We start from the raw sequence: 19,382 nt of genomic DNA, 5'->3' as shown, positions 1-19,382 counted from the left end.
ATTTCTTAAAAATCTAATTTATCCTCATCTTAAGAAGTTCTAGACTCTTCTAGAAAGTCTTCATCCTCATCCTAGGAAGTTCTAGACTATTCTAGAAAGTCTTTATCCTCATCCAAAGTCTAGACTCTTCTAGAAGATGTCTTTAAACCTAATCCTAATCCCCTCCTAACCTTGTCACATTCTATAAACATGGGTTAAGACTTACTAATCCAAGCCAAAGTTAACAAATATCTCCTCCTTCACCCACCCTCATTAAATGCCATCCACTTGCCTATCCCTAAGCTAATCCTAAACCATCCTAATCCATCCTCTAATCATTTGTACAAGCCTAAGCAAGCTTAAAACCTTCCTAATCAAGTCCAAGTCGAAATTGCTCTCATCTCCCTCAAAATATCTCAACCATAAAACTTTATGAAGCCCACTAGGCCATAAATGACTCTTCCAAGCCCTTTTATTGCTCTTACAAGCCATTATGAGGTTCTTTATGAAGATTTTATCCCTTGAGCCTCCTTTGTTGACTCATCCTTCCCCTTTCCTCCATCCTCTCACCCTATGATATGTGTCACTCCCTGATTGGTTGTAAAGAAGCACAATCCATGTGCTCTCTTCTCATGCAATCTGAGCCCTCCATGAGCTTTTTCCCATCCTTGCATCTTAGCCCTCAATCCCTCAAGCCTCTTGCCTATAAATTGGATCCTTCCCCTTTGCAAAATAACACAATCCATGAAGTAAAGGCATAATGCCATTTTAAGAATCCATTTTACATCAAAACCATACACTCACACCCAAATTCCAACTCCATTTGAAGCCCTTTTTGAAGGATAAGCTTGAGCATACATCCTATCTATTTGGACAAAGCCACTCAACAAGAGAGCTTCTCATTGAGAGAGTCCATTAATGGCTCATATTCTGAATTGAGAGTTCATCTTAGTCTATCTTAAAGTTTATGAATTTTGTTTAGTTTGTAGAAGCTTTATTTAAATTTGGTTTCTATTAGCATACTAACATTGCTCATATACACTCTCTAGTATATCAGAGCAACATTCTTCTCCATACCATCATGAGTGTTCTAGCATAGTCCATTATAAACTTATTTCTTCTTTTAGCAATCCCATTTTGTGGAGGGGTTCTGGGAGAAGATGTCTATATTTTGATTACTTTATCATTACAGAACATCTCAAACTCTTGATGTGAATTCTCCTCCTTTTTTAGATCTCAAATATTTCAAACTTTTACCTATTTCCTTCTCAACTCTTGCTAAGTACCATTTAAATATTTGAAAAGCATCAAATTTCTATTTCAAAAACATGACTATCATCATTCTAGAATAATCATCAACAAATAACATTATGTAATTATCTCCTTTGTAGCTTTGCACTTCAATTGGTCCACACAAGTTAGTATGAACAATCTCTAGTATTCCTTTAGAGGTATAAATTTTACTCTTAAAACTTGATTTTGTCATTTTGCCTAACTAACATTATTTGCACATTTATTATCAGGCTTCTTTAACTTAGGCAAACTTCTAACTTTCTTCATGTTACTGATACTAGCCAAGTTATCAAAATTAACATGACATAAGCTTTTGTGTCATATCCATACATCATCAAATTTTACAACAAGACAAGTAGCATCCTCTATATCAAGATAGAATAGATTACTTCTAGTTTAATCACCTTTTCCAATTAGTCTCCCATTTTTGTCATATATCTTAGCAATCTTGTTTTCAAATTCAACATTGTATCCCAAATTGTTCAGTTGTGACACACTCAACAAATTTTAGTTTATTCTTTCAACATTGTAAGCATTGTTACATGAAATCTTAACTGTGAGTTTGATAGAACCTTTTCCTTTTATCAAACATGGTGCATCATTACCAAATCTTACACTATTTCCATCATAACAATTGAAGGTAATGAACTTACTTTTGTCTCTAGTCATATGATGTGAGCATCCATTGTCAATGATCCATCTATCATTTTTGTTCACACAGGTCACAAGTGTAGTTGCCTCATCTTCATCAGATTTTTTCTTCATTGCAACACACACCACTTCATCATCATGTTCATTAGAATCATCCCTTGTTTCCTCTTCAACAATGTAGCATGATTTCTTGCCTTTATCTTTGTAATCATTACTCTGATCTTCTCTTCTATTTTTGTTCTTGTCACCACCTTTGTAGTTCTTCTTCTATGTACATCTTGTAGCAATATGACCAACCTCATTACAATTGAAACAAATGATAGGTAGCTTACCTTTGAAGTTGCATTTACCTCTATGGAATCTTCTTGCTAGTAGTGCTTCTAGTTGTTCAACATCTTCCTCGTCTATATCACTATCACTAGACACATATGTTATCTTTCTCTTCTTCTTTTTCTTCTTCTCATCAAAACCCCTCAATAATAACTTAGCTTTGAAAGTAGATTCAAGACTCTCAAGTTTATAATTTTCATAGTTAGATAGCTCAAAAGCAGTGAGTCTACCTACCAAACCTTGAAGGGTTAGATTATTTCCTGGAATACATCTCAATTTTTGAATTGAAGAAACTCTAATAGCATAAATAGGCAGTAGTGTTCTCAAGACTTTTCTTAGTAGACTATCATCATCTATAAGACCAGTAGCTCCTTTTATTGCACTAACAACTTCTTTTATCCTAGCAACATATTGAGCAATATTCTCACCTTCTTCTATTCTCATATCATCAAACTTACCTTTGAGACTCTTAGATTTGGCTCTTTGAACATTTTTGTCTCCTCCATAGATAGTGTGTAGGGCATCCCACATTTTCTTTGCAGTGTCACAGCCTTTGATATCATCAAATTTGGCATAACTTAGGACAGAGGCAATCTCCAACATCGCCTAATTGTGCTCTTTCTTCTTCATCATATCTTCAGTAGTTAGGGCTCCAACTAGGTCAACATGCTCTACTAAGATGGTAGATTACTCATGATGTCCAAGTCCTCCAAGTTGTAGCTTCATCAAATTTTTCCATGTAGGAAAGTTATCTCTATTAAGCTTGGGTACATCTATTTTTGATAGCTTGATCTTTGTGCTTCTAGTACCTTCAAAATAGTCCTCTTAAGTAGATGGATTTGATACCAATTGTTGGAATACTATAGAATAACTGAGAGGGGGTGGGGGGTAAATCAGTTATCCAAGGTCTAGATGTATGAACAAATTTTTTTATAGCTTAGTGAACCCATAAAACATTCATATCCATGCATGGATCCATAAGACTATGAAATCAATAAAACTTGTAGGTTACTGTCAATTCAACTTGCAAAAATGTAAAACATGACATAATAGATTCATCAACACACTTCACATAATGATTTACGTGGAAACCCAATTTGGGAAAAACCACTAGTAACATGCTACTCCTTTTCACTCTTATGAAGTGATGTCTTGTGAAAGGCCAACCCTGTTAAAGGTTACTAAACACATTGTTAAATGTGACCTTGTTAAAGGATTCCAATCTCCCTATTAGGAGTGAGCCTTGTTAGAGGACTTTAGGCCATTCACTTGGAATGCCACCCTATTAAAGGATTTGGAAATGACTATTAGGTCAACCTTCATCCAAAGGATTTACCCTATACTAATACAATTTTTAGAGAGTAACAGTAGAGCTTTGATCTGATATAACTTACAACTTCTCTTGTAGATTATAGATCTTTCTTTAGTCCTCAATTTTTCTTGGCTTTCATACTTTGTAGCTTTGATAGCTTGTTCACCCTTCAAGAATTAATCTCCTTAAGCCTTATTGCTTAACATGCCATTGCAAACTCTTCTCTTAGGTCACTTGATGAAGAAAAACCCTTGACTCCTTGTCTCCCTTAGGTTCTTGCACATGACCACATTGCTTCATGAGTAGACATTCTTATAAATAGGAAATTAAGATATTTTTCTGCTCATTTTTCATTGTCAAAATTTAGAGTTTGGATGGATTAGGTAGGATACAATTTATCTACCCCATATCTTATATCTCTTCTAGAAACTTCTTCTAGAATCCATTTGAATTCACCTAAAAACAATTTACCTCAAATTTTGTGCAACCAAATCATCAACCTTATCTTCCTCCTGCTTTACAAAATTCAAGAAAACAAACATGTTAGCTCAAATTCAAGGAATCTTTGATCTTTTAAATCTACCATCTGATGCTCAACACATACTATATTACTCGACATCAACTATGAAAATACTTAGCATCAACTAAAGTTTACTGATGCTTGGCATCAACTAAAATTTCCTCAGCATTAACTATTTCGCTTGGCATCCACTAGAATTTTTTTTTACTTGGCTCCAACTTGCACTGACTTTGCTCAACACCTACTATCCACTTGGTCAATCTTGGTTGACAAACTTTGTGTAACTTGTTCTTCTAAAATTTCTAAGTGTAACTAGCCTTTGTGACCTTAAGTAGATTATCAATACATCATGCCATCTGTATCTTAACTTATCCTTGTACTTCATTACATAATCATAACTCAACGTTTCCTCTAGATGCTATTGTTACCTCTTATTGATAAAATCCTTTTCATCAATCAACTAGGTGATAGTACTTGAATCTTATAACCAATTGTCTTACCAACAAATAGTAGGTTTGGCATCAGTGACAAAACAATGATTGAAACACATAGTCTTCTTCAACAATCTCCCTCTTACAATAATCTCTCTCAGCAATGATCTTTTCAATCATATCTCAACAATGTTATCCCTTTATTGTCTCTTTTGTGATAACTAAATGGCCATAATGTAGTATCCTTTAATCTTCCTCCTTCATTTCTATATAGATTGTATTATTTTTTGGTGCACTCTTATCTTTGACTATGAAGATCCTTGTTGCATGTAGGATTGTGTGTCTATTTCCTAGAAAACATCTTTTTATACCTTGGATAGCAATTTTTCTTATTTAATAATAATCTATAATTTAATTCATTAGTGATAGCTTTTATGTTGTTTAGATTTAGGTATCCTATGACATTTATTGCTATAATCATCTATGGTGTTGCATTATTATATAATACTTCTTGTTGGGTATGACATATTTTTGTTTTGTGCATGATTATTAGTTATTGCTTATGATTCATCTTTATATCTTATGGGATTTATATACATAATCCTACCATATATTTTTTTTCTTGTCTCACTCTTGGGGGGCAAGGTTCCTCTGTACATTATTTATCTCTCTCTCTTTTTTTAAAAATTGGTTTTCCTTAGTATAATGGTATTTGTTTATTACATGACTTTATTTTCCTATAAGGAATTGTGTCTTGATCATGACTCTCTCTTACAAAAGAGGTGCATTTCCTTGATCATCACCTCTTCTTTATTTAAAAAACAATGTTTATTATAATAATTTTCCCTTACTTTGTGCTTTAAAGTTTGTCATCCTTAATCCAAGGATCCCTTTTCCACCTATACATGGGGGGATAAATAAGTGCATTCTTGTTCTTTTTCCCCCTTTTTGTCTTGAAGTTGTATCTTTATTCATGACACTCCTCTTGAAGGTAGATGTTTTATACACAAGATCTCTTCATTCCAAGGGTCTCTTCAAATAAGAAACAAATCCTTTCATAATTTATCTATATTCTTAGCTTATGAGAGTTGGTTCTCTCTACTAAGGGTATGGTATACATTGTTAATAGAATATATCTCCTTGTTGATAGAAGTACTTATCCTTGATTCTCTTCCTTATGATGTTTATGGCTACATAGTAATCCTAAGGAGGGGGCATACATAAACCCTCTTCATACTTAGTTTTTGCTAACATCCATGGGGTAGAAAATACAGATTATGAGTATTACTTGGAGTACTTGAGTCTTGTTTGCTTTGTATGATTTCTAGGTCATCATCAAATTTATGCATTATTTCTTCATCTCCTTTGCACACACAATTAAACATTCTAAAACCTATATGGGAAACACATACAAGTTTTTTAAATCCCCAATAGGTTTTAGTGACATCTCTCATCCTAAGGAAACACACCCTTTTTACATTTTTTTCTTTTCTAAATCCCTCCTAGGGTAACGCACACATTCCTACTTCATGGTGGTAGCATAAAATTGATCCATAGGTAGACAAACATACACATGCATGCATAAGTCATCGATGAGTACACATGATTGACTATCAAGCACACAAACTCGCTAGATCATTTGATCCTAGTTTTTTTTTTCTAGATTGACTATTGGGCACCCAAATGTGGTAGACCATTCAATCCTTCCTTTTTGTGATTCATAGTCAGGCACACAAACCTTAATGGGAAAGATAATCACTCTCTTTATGCTTCTATATTAGTGGGATAGAATCATGAAGGATGTGGTCCTTTGTGATGCTCTTTCCTTCCCTATGTGATCTCTTATGCTTTTTAATAGCCTTCAAAGTGTACTATTATTGGACACAACATTTTTGATTGAGTTCCCTTTCACTAGTTGATTTGGACATTTAAGAGTCTTTTGTTTTATCTTTGTTTCCATTTTCTATTTTCCTTTTTGTTTTCTTTTGATTTATTTCCATGCTCTTATGCATGGGAATGGAGTTAGGATCCTAGGTTTAGGGACTTATATCCTTTATCATAGTGATGTTTTATCTCATTGTGACATTGTCTTTCTTATCTCATTCCTTTACTGAGAGTATGACTTGCCTTATACTCCCACTAAAGTGGGAGCTAAATATACCATCTTAAAATGGACATACTTCATTTTGAGACCTTTTAGCCCTCCTTAATGTGATTTTAGTCTCTTCTTTACCTCCCTCCTTCCATCTCATGCTTCTTTGTCATCTCTCACCTTTAAACATGGTTTTCTAGGTGTTTCTTTATCACCTTTTTGGCCATATCTCTTGGTAGGCCTACTATCTTTTGGTTTCATCTACACCTTCTCTTGAGGCCTTTTTAGGCCTATTTTATCCCTCTTTTGGGTCTAGGTCAACCTGAACTAGGTCAAGGTCAACACAAGTTGACCAAGTTGACCTTTATCCCAATAGTTGTCAAGTTTGGGACTCAAAGTGCTTCAAGTTTACCAATTGATTTATTTTGTTCCCTAGTCATCCTGGATTGTTTTCCCACCTAAAAACTAGTATAAAAGAAGGCTTGGGGGCTATATTTTCATATCTCATCTTTACAAGATATCACTCCTTAAGAAATCAATCAAGGTAATCTTCTTCAAGCAAGCATCTTCAAGCATTTAAGTTTAAGCATCTCCTTCTTGCATCACACTTCTTCCTTCAAGGTAGTAGTGGAGTTTGGCTCTAAGGAGAATATATTTCATTCCAATCCATTCAAGCTCTTCTATTATTCATCATGGCATGTCACATACATTTCCATACATGAGGTTGTGGCTTTTTTTATTTCTTGATGGTTTCTTTGAGTCAAGGCTATTACACTTATAGACTTGATTGCACATTGAGTGCAATTGCATCTATGAAGGTAATTATATCTCTTATTTAATATTATTCATATATGTTGCATACAAGCATTTCCCTTATCAATTATATTTCAACTCAAGGTTGATTCCTCAATCTAGGTCTTAATCAAAGCAAGCCCTCACCCACCAAACAACAAATACCCTCCACTTTCTCATGTGTGTATGAACAAGATAGTAGGATTTCACATGTCGATATAGAAATCACTCCCCAAGATCTTTTTGGAGAAGTTGGTTTGACTGTACTACAATGCCCCTAGTACATGTCAACTCCACGAGAATGTGAGTGACTAGTTCAACCTTGACATCTTTATTTTTTAGAAGAACATGTTTTGGGTTTTGTCTGCTTCGTCATTTTATTCAAAGATCCATAGTCAGATTTTTGGAAATAGGCTTGGATCCACAATTTTCAAAGCTAATATTTCAAGGCAAGTCTTTTATATTTTATTTTATTTCATATCTTTATCCCAGATCTATATCTTAATTGGGTTGATTATTTACACTTAGCATCTAGATCTATATTATTTAATCAATTAGCTAAACTTTACATACAAATTATCATACATGGGATTATAATGTATTCCTTCCTAATAAATCAAGTATTGGTACCTTTTCTCCTTTGAGCCTTGCTAATCTAATTTGGATTAAAAATGATTCATATTAAGACATTCCTTATTTCCTTTAATCCCATTATATCATTTTTGAATGTTTAGTGGCTTGCAGAGTGGAGTTCTACATCCTATTAAAGCATCTCCTTTTCCCCCCTAAACACATTTTTTTGTTGGCTCGTCATTAGTGTTTTCTTTGTCTCTTACAAAAACTTCTTGTATAATCTTCTATGCCTCAACTTTTGTGTCATTACTCCATTCATCATGTGTCTTCAATCTTTTCTTCCAATCTCTAATACTAACTATGAATTTTTTTAACTTCTACCTTTTAAGTCCAATAAGATATTCTTTATTGCGATAAGTTGTGCGATCCCCTTTTGCTGATAACACATGAAGTCTCTCATAGGGTATATCCTCTGATAAGATATGTCTCTAAAACTTTCAAAATTTATTCCTAATATACATTCCAATTCAATATGTATTCATATAATAAGAAATCTAACCACTAAATTACTTCCCACTATTTGTTCCAACCATTAATTGATAAGTTTCTTATAGTCATACCAATGTACCCTTCTCAACATTCATGTATAATAATCATTTGTAATATGGTACCAATTTAAAACAATATGCCAAGTAGTTTAAATTTCATAACAAATACTATAACTAATTATCATGCAACACATCATTTCTTCTCTCCATCAACAACTTTTAAGATTAGTTATGCCAATAGAGAACACCACAAAATAATTTCAATGATAGATTGTAAGAATTTTCCTTAGGGAAAAATTCACCCAAGACCAAGGAACTCAAACATAAGCACAAAATAGACTAGAGTATGATTAGAATAACCGTATAGTATTCAATTCAATGTACAAGTACACTAGGAGTGCCTATATATAAAGGCCTTTGAGATGCATCTAGAATGCCTAGGAATCAACACCATGATAAGTCATACAACTAGGCACATGTCCAACATATGTGGGTTATCCTCCATTAAGCATAGAAGTAAGTGCAATGATGAGAGGATAAACCTACAAAGGTGTAACATGAAAAATAATGTTGTAGAGACCATGTGCTAAATTAGGAGTGCAAATAATTGTGTTGTCTACATGACAACTTAGTGAATGATGCAAACTCTAGTGTTGTAGACACCATGTGCTAAATTAGAGTTGTGTAATTTTGTGTTGTCAACATGACAACTCATAAAGGTATGCAAATTTCTAAGTATCTCATAAAATAATGCAATATAATAAAGTAATGAATTAACCTAAGTAAACTTAAGTAAATTGTAAATAGTAAATACTTATTTACACCAACACTCTCCTTAAGTGCAACTTAGGGGAATGCACTTAAGCTCACAAATGCATGATGGGTCCTAGCTACTAGGCCATGTTAGGTAAGCAATTCTCTACATACAATGATGCAATGCAATCTCTCATAAAGTGGAGAAAGAGGTAAAATCTCATGGTAAAAACCCTCCTCCAAAAAGAGAGAAGAAGACCTTAGATGAGGAAAAGATCCCTCCCAAAAGAAAGAAGAGAGAATTCAAGGGACTCTCCTTTTTGCAACATCTTGCACCTCCAAGAGATCTCGCAAATGAGTATACTTGACCTCAATGAAGGGTTTGGTGAAGATATCGACACTATAGGACAATATTGTAGTGCAATAATCTACTCATGTATCAACTCTCTAATGTAGTGCATGTGAACCTCGATGTGCTTGGTCCACTGATGTTGAACTGGATGCTTAGAGATCTCAATAGCAGTCTAATTATCAAAATGAATAACTATAGGTTTAGGTAGACTAAATCCAAACTCCTTTAGGATGTGCTATAAAAAAAGAGCCTCTATAGCTACATTGATAGCTCCTCAATACTTGGCCTCGGTTGAAGAAAGAGCAACATTATTTTACTTCTTACTCTACCAAAAAATAAGGCTAAAACTAAGGTGAAATATGTAACCTGAAGTAGACTTGTGAGAATCAAGGTCCCCTACATAGTCTGAGTCTATGTATCCAACCAGCTATGGTCATGTACCTATTGCATAGTGTATCCCATATGTATGTGTACCCTTTATGTAGTGCAAGATGCATTTGGTGGCCTTTCGATGAAGCTCATATGGTTCTTGCATGAAGTGAGAAAACATGCCAACTACAAAGGTTATATCAAGGCATGTATGTGTCAAGTAGATAAGGCTCCCAACTAACTATCTATATGATGTAACATCAACAATTGGAGTGGTACACTTAGACTCAAGCTTGACACCTGAAAGAAAGGGAGTAGGAGCAGGCTTGCAGTCATTCATGTGAAACCAAGAAAGCAAGTCAAGAGCATACTTGGGTTGAGAAAGTGTGATCCTAGTTAAAGACTATGTGATCTCAATACCAAGGAAGTAATGTAGCAAACCCAAGTCTATCATAGCAAATCTAGTAATGATGAAGTGCTCCCTATAATAATCAAATCATCTACATAAAGCACTAGTATCAAATGTAAGTCATCCCTCTAAAGAATGTAGACATTCGAATCAGAATGACACCTGGTGAATCCTGCTGAGAGTAGGAAGGAATCCATCTTGGCATACCAAGCCCAAGGATCCTACTTAAGACCATAAATAGAATTCTTCAATCTGCAAATCATAGTAGAATCTTGTACAAACCCTTGTAGCTACTCCATATAAATCTCCTCGTGAAGATCACCATTCAAAAAGGCACTCTTTATATCCATTTGGTGTACAACCCAACCATGAGCTGCAATAATAGATATTGTCAGGAAAATGGAATTCATCTTGGCAATTGGTGCAAAAGTCCCTATATAGTCAATTCATGGAAGCTACAAGAAACTTTTGGCTATAGTCTGGCCTTACGCTTATCCACACTTCCATCAATTGCAAATTTGGTTTGATAGATCCACTTATATCGAACCACCTTTCTTCCCTTAGGAAGGGGAACTAAATCCCAAGTGGCTTTTTCATCAAAGAATTATATTCTTCCTCCATAGCCTTGTCCCATTATGGAATCCCTAATACTTTCTTAAATGACTGTGGATTTGAAGCAATGGCTATATATGCATGTGAAAATGACTTGTGTTGTGACCTAGTCCTCCGAGTGTCTAAAGGATTGCCCACCAATGAACTTATTGCATCAAGGGTTTGTTGTGCCCAATGAGGTTTAGTGGAAGAAGAAGAAGGGATGGCCTCAACTATTTGTGAACCCTGCAAAGGTGGTGTCGTATGAGTCAAGGTTGAAGGAATCTCATCTTCTGAGTCACCATCATCACTATGATCACTGTCCATGAAGGAGGAAGAAGGAGGAGTTGAAGAAACCAAACTTGGACATCCAACAAATATACATGGTTTTCTTTGTGTTTCTAATGCCTTTCACTCTTGTGGAGGTATCCTTGACCATGCTAGACAACCAAAAACTTTGAAGTGCTTTACACTTGGTTTTTTACCACACCATGCCTCAAAAGGTGTAATTCTATCTAAGTTCTTATGGGGACTTTTTTTTTGGATGTAATTGGCACAAAACATGGCTTTTGCCAAAAATACTTGATCTAGAGATTTATGTTGAAGCATACAAGTGGTCATCTCCTTAAGGGTTCTATTCTTCCTTTTAGTGACACCATTTTGTTGTGGCATGTATGCAACTGAATGTTGAAGATCGATACCCTCATGTGTGTAAAAGTCTATAAGCCTAGAGTTGACATATTCCCTACCATTATCTATTCATAGAATCTTGATGGCTTTCCCTGATTTCTTCTGAACTTGAGCTTTGAAGGTGATGAAGTTATCAAATACTTCACTCTTATGAGCAAGAAAAAATACCCAAATGTACCGTGAAAAGTCATCAATAAAGGTTAGAACATAGCGGGCCTTACCAAATGATGGTACTAGAAATGGGCTAGCTACATCACTATAAACCAATTCAAGAACAATTGTTGCTTTCTAAGACTTCTCCTTGTCATATTTCTCTTCAGGATGCTTGAATACTTGACTTGAGGTAGACCAATGACCATATCCTTACTATTGAGTTGTTGAAGGTAGCGATAATTGAGATGTCTAAATCTTTCATGCCATAGTTTACTTTGTGTATTTGAATGAGTCAACAAGGCAAGGGAAATGGACTTAGGCACAAAATGTGAGAAATAATAGATTCTTGTCTCATGACTAGCCTTTCCAATCACCACCATAGAATCATCTTGGAGATTTTTCACCACAATTGTATTGGGGAGGAACTCCACTTTGTTGCCACATCCATAGTGAATTATTTGATAGATGGAGAGAAGGTTGGTGCTAAGGTTAGGAACATGAAGAACATCCTTGAAGATTCCATTTTCCAACTCAACATTGCCTTTCCCTTCAACTTCCACTTGAGTGTCATTGCCCACATAGATGTAAGGTACATTTGATGGTTTTAAAGAGGAAAACTACTCCCTTGAAGCTATAGACACCTAAATTTGATTATACCGCTTTGGTAATCCTATTTAGCCATCTCTAAAGGCATCATTAATTAAATTCTTATTTAATTAATCCTTTGCCATCTCCTAGCTGATTAATTTAATTAATCATCTATAGTCCTAATTGATAAATCAAATAACCTATTATTTATCAATTAAATCCTATTCTTCTATCTAAATCCAAAATCCCCATTTATTAAATAAACCTATTTGATAAATAAAACCCTCAAATCTAATAACCCCTAACCTATCCTAAATCCCCTTTTTAGCCTAATCCACCCCATCCACCCATACTAACTAAGCTTAGCCACTAACTCACCCACCCTCATGAATGCCATCCACTTGAAAATATCTAACATCCCTAATCTAATCCTAAACCCAAGCCTAATCCACCCCCTAATGTTGTCACATTCCCTAAGCAAGCTTAAGACTTTCTTAAGCCAAGGAAAGTCAACAATCTCAACTCCCTCCAAAATATCCCAACCACCCAACAATGAATGCTCTTACAAAAGCCATAAAGACTCTTACAAGCTCTTACAAGCCATAATGAAGGTTCTTTATGAAGATATTATCCTTTGAGCCTCCTTTGTTGACTCATCCTTCCCCTTTCCTCCATCCACTCACCTTGTGACATGTGTCACTCCCTGATTGGTGCTAAACAAGCACAATCCATGTGCTCCCTTTTGAGTGCATCCTAGCCCTCTTTAAGCTTTCATCTTTCCTTCCATCTTAGCCCTCCATCTCTCAAGCCCTTAGCCTATAAATTGAATCCCCTCCCAAGCCATTTCATCACAATCTTGGAGCTAAAGTTATAATACCCTTTTGAGAGCCAAAATCCATCAACCATACCCTTATGATGCCAAATTGAGAGCTCACAAAGCTACCAATTTGCCATTTTTCATCTCCATTGAAGCTAGTTTTTGGGAACCTTGAGCATACATCCCAATCTTTAGACCCATCTACCAAGCAAGGAGCTAAATCCCATTGGGAGAGTCCATTCATTTGGCTCACATTTTCAATTGGGGTTTCCTCTTTAGTCTCTCATTTATGTTATGGTTTATATGCTAGTTAATGCTTTTTTTTTTGAATAGATTAGTATTACTTGCTAACATATTTCTATATGCAGAAGCATCCATATGATGTGTTTCTCCTGAATCAAGAACACATTCGTCAACATTTTTTGTACTTGCTACCAAAGCTTGTCCCCTACCTTTGAAGTGGATGAAGATCCCTTGTCCTTATATGCATTTGGTACATCAATTTTGTGTTTCCTCATTATGTTGACCAATTCATCAATTTTCTTATCCTTGCACTCATGTTCATCATGACCACTCTTCTTACAATAGGAACAAGTTTTCTTCTCTCTTTTGTTGGAATTGTTCCCCTTTTGGTTATTTTTAGAAGAAGACTTTCCTTTTTGTGAAGAAGATTGTTGAGTGGAAGAAGATTGATTTGAGGAAGATTGTTGTTTTGAGGAGGATTATTGTGTGTCATCTTGTGGCTTAGCCTTCCATTGCTTCTACTTCTTGTTCAAGTTTTTACCACTTGAATTATCTTCATTAGCTACCTTGAGAATTCCCATACTCAATAGATTGTCTTGTTCTAAGATCAACATTTCTAAAAATTTCTCTAATGAAGGCTTAACATAGGCACTACCCATTGTTAATTTGTGAGTATTATAACTAGAAACAAAAGGAGCATATTTAGGTGGAAGATGAGTCATGATGTGTTTGATCATCTTTCCATCCTTGATGGGTTCATTGCAATACTTAAGTTGTGCCCTATACATGTCTACTTGGGCAAGATAGTCTTTGATGGTGTCCAAACACCTATGATCCAACTTGAGAAGTTTGTCCTCTATGGTGTAAGCCATGCCTTCATCTAATATCCCATACAATGCTTCTAGTTTAGCCCATACCTCTATTGGATTGGTAAGCTTCCTAATGTGAAATTTGACAGGACCAGAGATATTTTTCAACAAGGTTCCTAGGGCCAACTCTTGTTTGGAATCCTAGTCTTCTTTCTGAGCTTCATTAGCATCAATAGGAGGTTTCTTTGCTACACTAGTTACATAATGTAGTAAACCTTTTTCTACCAATGGTTCCTTAATGTTTTCTTTCCAAGTAGCATAATTATGTGGAGTTAACTTTGAAAAAGAACCCATAATGCAAGAGCACAAGATCAAGGAGACATAATACACAACACACCCCCCCCCCCCCCCACCCCTTTTCACTCAATCAAAAAATCCCCCCCCCCCCCCCCCCCCACAATGAAATATTTTGACACTTTATGTGTAGTGTGTTTTATAATAGGCCACTTGTCAAAATGGACAAAGTGGGCTTCTGATTTTGCTAATTACAACCTCTATATAGAGTACAAATCTAGAATTTTACAATGTAGCTCAAAAATACAACAATTGTGAAGCAATACAATGCAAAACAGGACCTATTTCTGAAAGTGGTATTTTTGTCCACACAAGCCTATAATCTAACTGCAGATCTGAAAAGTAGATGAAAAAAATACACTTTCAAAACAAAAAATGGAACTTGGAAAGGAGTCCAGGTGAGCCCATACAATGCATTTGAAGTTGCAAAATGTAGGATTGGATAGCTGCAATCACCAAAAAATGCTATTTCTGACAAATCTATTCACCAAAACTAGAAAAGAGATACACCACTAAAAAGTTTAGGAAATTTTACCCAAAATCAAAAGCAATTGCACTTGATTTGGAGTTTGAATGACTGAGTTATGGCCTCTTAAATTTGGGCTACCAAATCAAAACTACATTTGAAGAGGGGTCTAGAGAGGAAAACATGATTTAAATTTGAAAGTTAAATGGCCGTCACAAAAATTCAGAAATGCTTGAGAATGATGGTCAAATAACCATCAAATTTAAGATAGTAGTTTGTTGATGTTAGCAAAAATGCAAGCCCTTATTGACATGGCAATGATGTCACTTGTACAGGTAATGATGTTAGCACTATACAATAGAGTACAGTTGGTGACATGGCAATCAAGGTGGTAGTATGGAACTACTTACATGGCTTTGCTAACATGTCCAAATGAGTTGGTAGTATGACAGGGATTGTGTCCATGTGACAGGAGCAAAGTGGTTGTCTAATTGCAGAACACGTAGGCATCCGCGTGGCAGAGTTTTTAGTGTCTTCAAGTCTACATAGTGTCATGGATGCCAAAATCTTCCTTCACTACTGGAAGGTAAGTTAAATGCTAGAATTCAAAAAAGGGCACCAATTTTTGTGGTTTTAGTCCCACATTCATGGGTTCTAAACATAAAACGGTGCATAAAAAGGTCTAGCGTGCTAGGATAAAGCAAAGACTACCAACTGGAGGCAAGGCTACTCATTGTGAGTTATTTCCTCGATGCCGATGATTGGTTGTCTAGGTTGGTGAAGGGTGCTTGCCATCAAAAATTTTGGTGTTTGTTAGTTGATACCAGAAAAAGATCAGCCACATGTGTAGACTAGCATAGAAATGGTCGAAGAATATTCTCTATGCAGGGTTAGGGCATGACTGCTTGGTGCCTGTGCAAAAAAAAGTTCTCTGCACACCCAATTGGGCTAAAAAATTCTTAAAAAAATATTTTGAAAAATAAAAAATTAATAGTAGATGTGAAAATGAATTTAAACAGAACAAATGATGACCATATTAGATTTGCAAATTAGGCCTTTAGGTTTAGTTTGCAAAAATAGTTTGCATCACAATCAACTATGGCCTAAAATAGGAAAGTTTATAGTCAATTTTTATCGAATGATCGCTCCAAACACAATGGTGAGGTCTGCTTCGACTCTAGATGTTCCTAGTTGATGCAGATGCTTTGGATCTGAATCAAGTCCCTTTGAGAGATGAAGCAATGAGGCCTCCAATGGCTATGTGATGCGTATCTCCCTTGACTCTGATAGCATGTAAGAATTTTCCTTAGGGAAAAATTCACCCAAGACCAAGGAACTCAAGCACAAGCACAAAATAGACCAGAGTATGATCATAATAACTATATAGCATTCAATTCAATGTACAAGTACACTAGGAGTGCCTGTATATAAAGGCCTTTGAGATGCATCTAGAATGCCTAGGAATCAACATCATGATAAGTCATACAACTAGGCACATGTCCACCAGATATGGGTTATCCTCCATTAAGCACATGAGTAAGTGTGATGATGAGAGGATAAACCTACAAAGGTGTAACACAAAAAATAATGTTGTAGACACCATGTGCTAGATTAGGAGTGCAAATAACTGTGTTTAGACAACTTAGTGAATGATGCAAACTCTAGTGTTGTAGACACCATGTGTTGAATTAGAGTTGCATACTTCTTTGTTGTCAACATGACAACTCATAAAGGTATGAAAAATCCTAAGTGTCTCATAAAATAATGCAATATAATAAAATAATGCATTAACCTAAGTAAACTTAAGTAAAGTGTAAATAGTAAATACCTATTTACACCAACATAGATATGTAGGTGGAGTTGGAACACCTGACGTGAAAAAAATTAAATATTCCTAAAAATAAAATAATACATTGGTTTCTAAACAGTGTTTCTTAATATGAGGAAGAGGTTGGGGTATCCCAACAAGTCCCTCTAATTGGTTTGTTAAATGAGTCAAACTCCTTAGGTTCTTTAGTGTACCCAAATGCACCAATGTGCCTTCAAAGGCTCCAAATCAAACTCCAACCTTGACTATGGATTATAATGCTTCTTAACACTTTTTCCATCCCAAAATAAGGTGATTAAATGGTTTCCAAACCATAAATTTGGGAGAAGAAACTTCTAACATCATCTTCCCTTTCCAAAGTCACTATTTAAATTCAACTTCTTGAATCAACACTAGGATCCAACCAACCAATTAAACTTATCACACCTTCAAGTTATAGAAATGATCTAGGCTATGCACCTCAAGAATCCAAAACTCCTTCTCAACTATCAAACACTCAAATTATCAACTCTTGATCAATTTTTTTTTCTTTCTAATCACACCCCAATATTGGGCCATAAGTATTGATCACATCCACAAGTATCACATCCCCTCAATGTTTCAACCATAGGATCAATCTATAAATCCACTAGACTAATCAAAATATCTATCCACAAACTCTCTTACCTTCTTAATGACATCATTTAACCACACACATGGCTCATACATTGCCCAAAATTGCTTTGTTCATTTGGGTATGTGCAGGATCATGGTCAACCAAACTATGCTCTTAAGTGCCAATAAAAAATTAGAAAATCAAGGTTATGTCAACTTGACGTGCAATTTTATATTTTTTATTAACTTTATATCAAAAATTTGAGAGAAAAGAATCTCTAGCAAACTGAATCTAGTTTCTAAACTACTAGGACTTATCTTTAAAAAATAAAAATTGATTGGTCAAAATTTTGAATTTTAATGCAATATTACAAAAATTTTAGAATAAAAATAAGAAGTAGATGTATGTCTGACCACCTCAATCAAAATTAAATGATAATATTTTTTAATAATGTTCTAGATATAAGTAGTAGACTCATGCCTGGATGTGACATATATTTTTGGGTATTTTTATTCTAAATAAATAATAAATAATAAATTTTTGACTTTAATATTTTTGCAATAAAAAAATCTCGTGTCTAACCACCTTAACTAATTCAAAACTCTACAAAATTATATTTTTCATTTTTTTCCCTTATAGTAGAAGAAACATAGAATGTGATGCATCTTTTGGATTTAAAAAATGTTGTACCATTTGAAAGTTATAGTTGTTTTTCAAGTAGTGTGTCAGTCAACACTTTATACGTAACTCCATTAGAAAATAAGTAGTAATTACTTACTAAAATCATAATTTGACAAACCTTACATTTATTGAAAGATAAGAAAATTCTTAAGAAACCCTTTTCTTTTCATCAAATTTTGGTGAAAAAAAGTTGTCAGCTACATGTTTGAAGTAAAAATCACATAAAAATAGGCCAAAAGCACATTTTTACGATGTTTTTAAAGTTGACCATATAGGTTTGGTATCAAAAGATATAGTAGACCTTATAAAGATATTAATTGTTTTCATTTAGTATTAGGGTGGGTGGCAAAGAAGTTGGAATAGATTTTGAAATGGTTTGAGATATTTTAGAACTATAGATTTTTCATATCACCACTTTTTGGCACACCATGATCCTGCACATACTGATTTGCTAACCTTCAATGCGACTATCCCATGTCTACTTCCTATTCATTCTTAATAAGTCTTTATGGTGCAAATCCTACTAGCTCAAACTCTTCCCTTTATGAAAAGGACCAATTCCTCAAGTTACATGTGAGAAATAACTTCTCACATTGAAAACATCTTAATTTATAGTAACCAACTAGTTCAATCTTCTTGGATTTAGTCCAAATTCCTAGACTAGTCATCAAAGCCATCTAATCAATCAATGATTCCACAAGACTTATTAATGGTCTCCCTACTCACCACAACTATTGGACTCCACATATTGTTTACCATAAACATTTCATCTTGTTAATCAACTTTTCATCTATTATGATTGCTTACATCTTTTATACTTTCACTCATAGACCCTAGCCTTGTGTCAATACTTACCTTTGGACTTTCCAAAACCCTATCATTAATGTGAATACTCTCACATTTTACTTTGAATAAACCCAACACTTTACATTACTCATGATGTAGGAGCATCCTAGGGTAGTTGACAATCCTCAATGCTAGAGCGATTTGACCTTGATGTTAGAGAGCTCAATTGAAGAAGAGGTTTTCTTGGTCACTATTGAGCAATTCCTGGTTATAGTGTTGGTCGAGGGGCTCAGTATCTAAAGGAGTTCAATGTATATTGGGCTCAACATACATTGTATCTCTCAAAATATACTATATTCTTTGGCATATATTATATT

The sequence above is a fragment of the Cupressus sempervirens genome, chromosome 3, assembly GCF_028749045.1.
Source record: "Cupressus sempervirens isolate cs-2001-9-10 chromosome 3, ASM2874904v1, whole genome shotgun sequence".
NCBI lineage: Eukaryota > Viridiplantae > Streptophyta > Pinopsida > Cupressales > Cupressaceae > Cupressus > Cupressus sempervirens.
Note: the sequence above shows the minus strand (reverse complement) of the source record.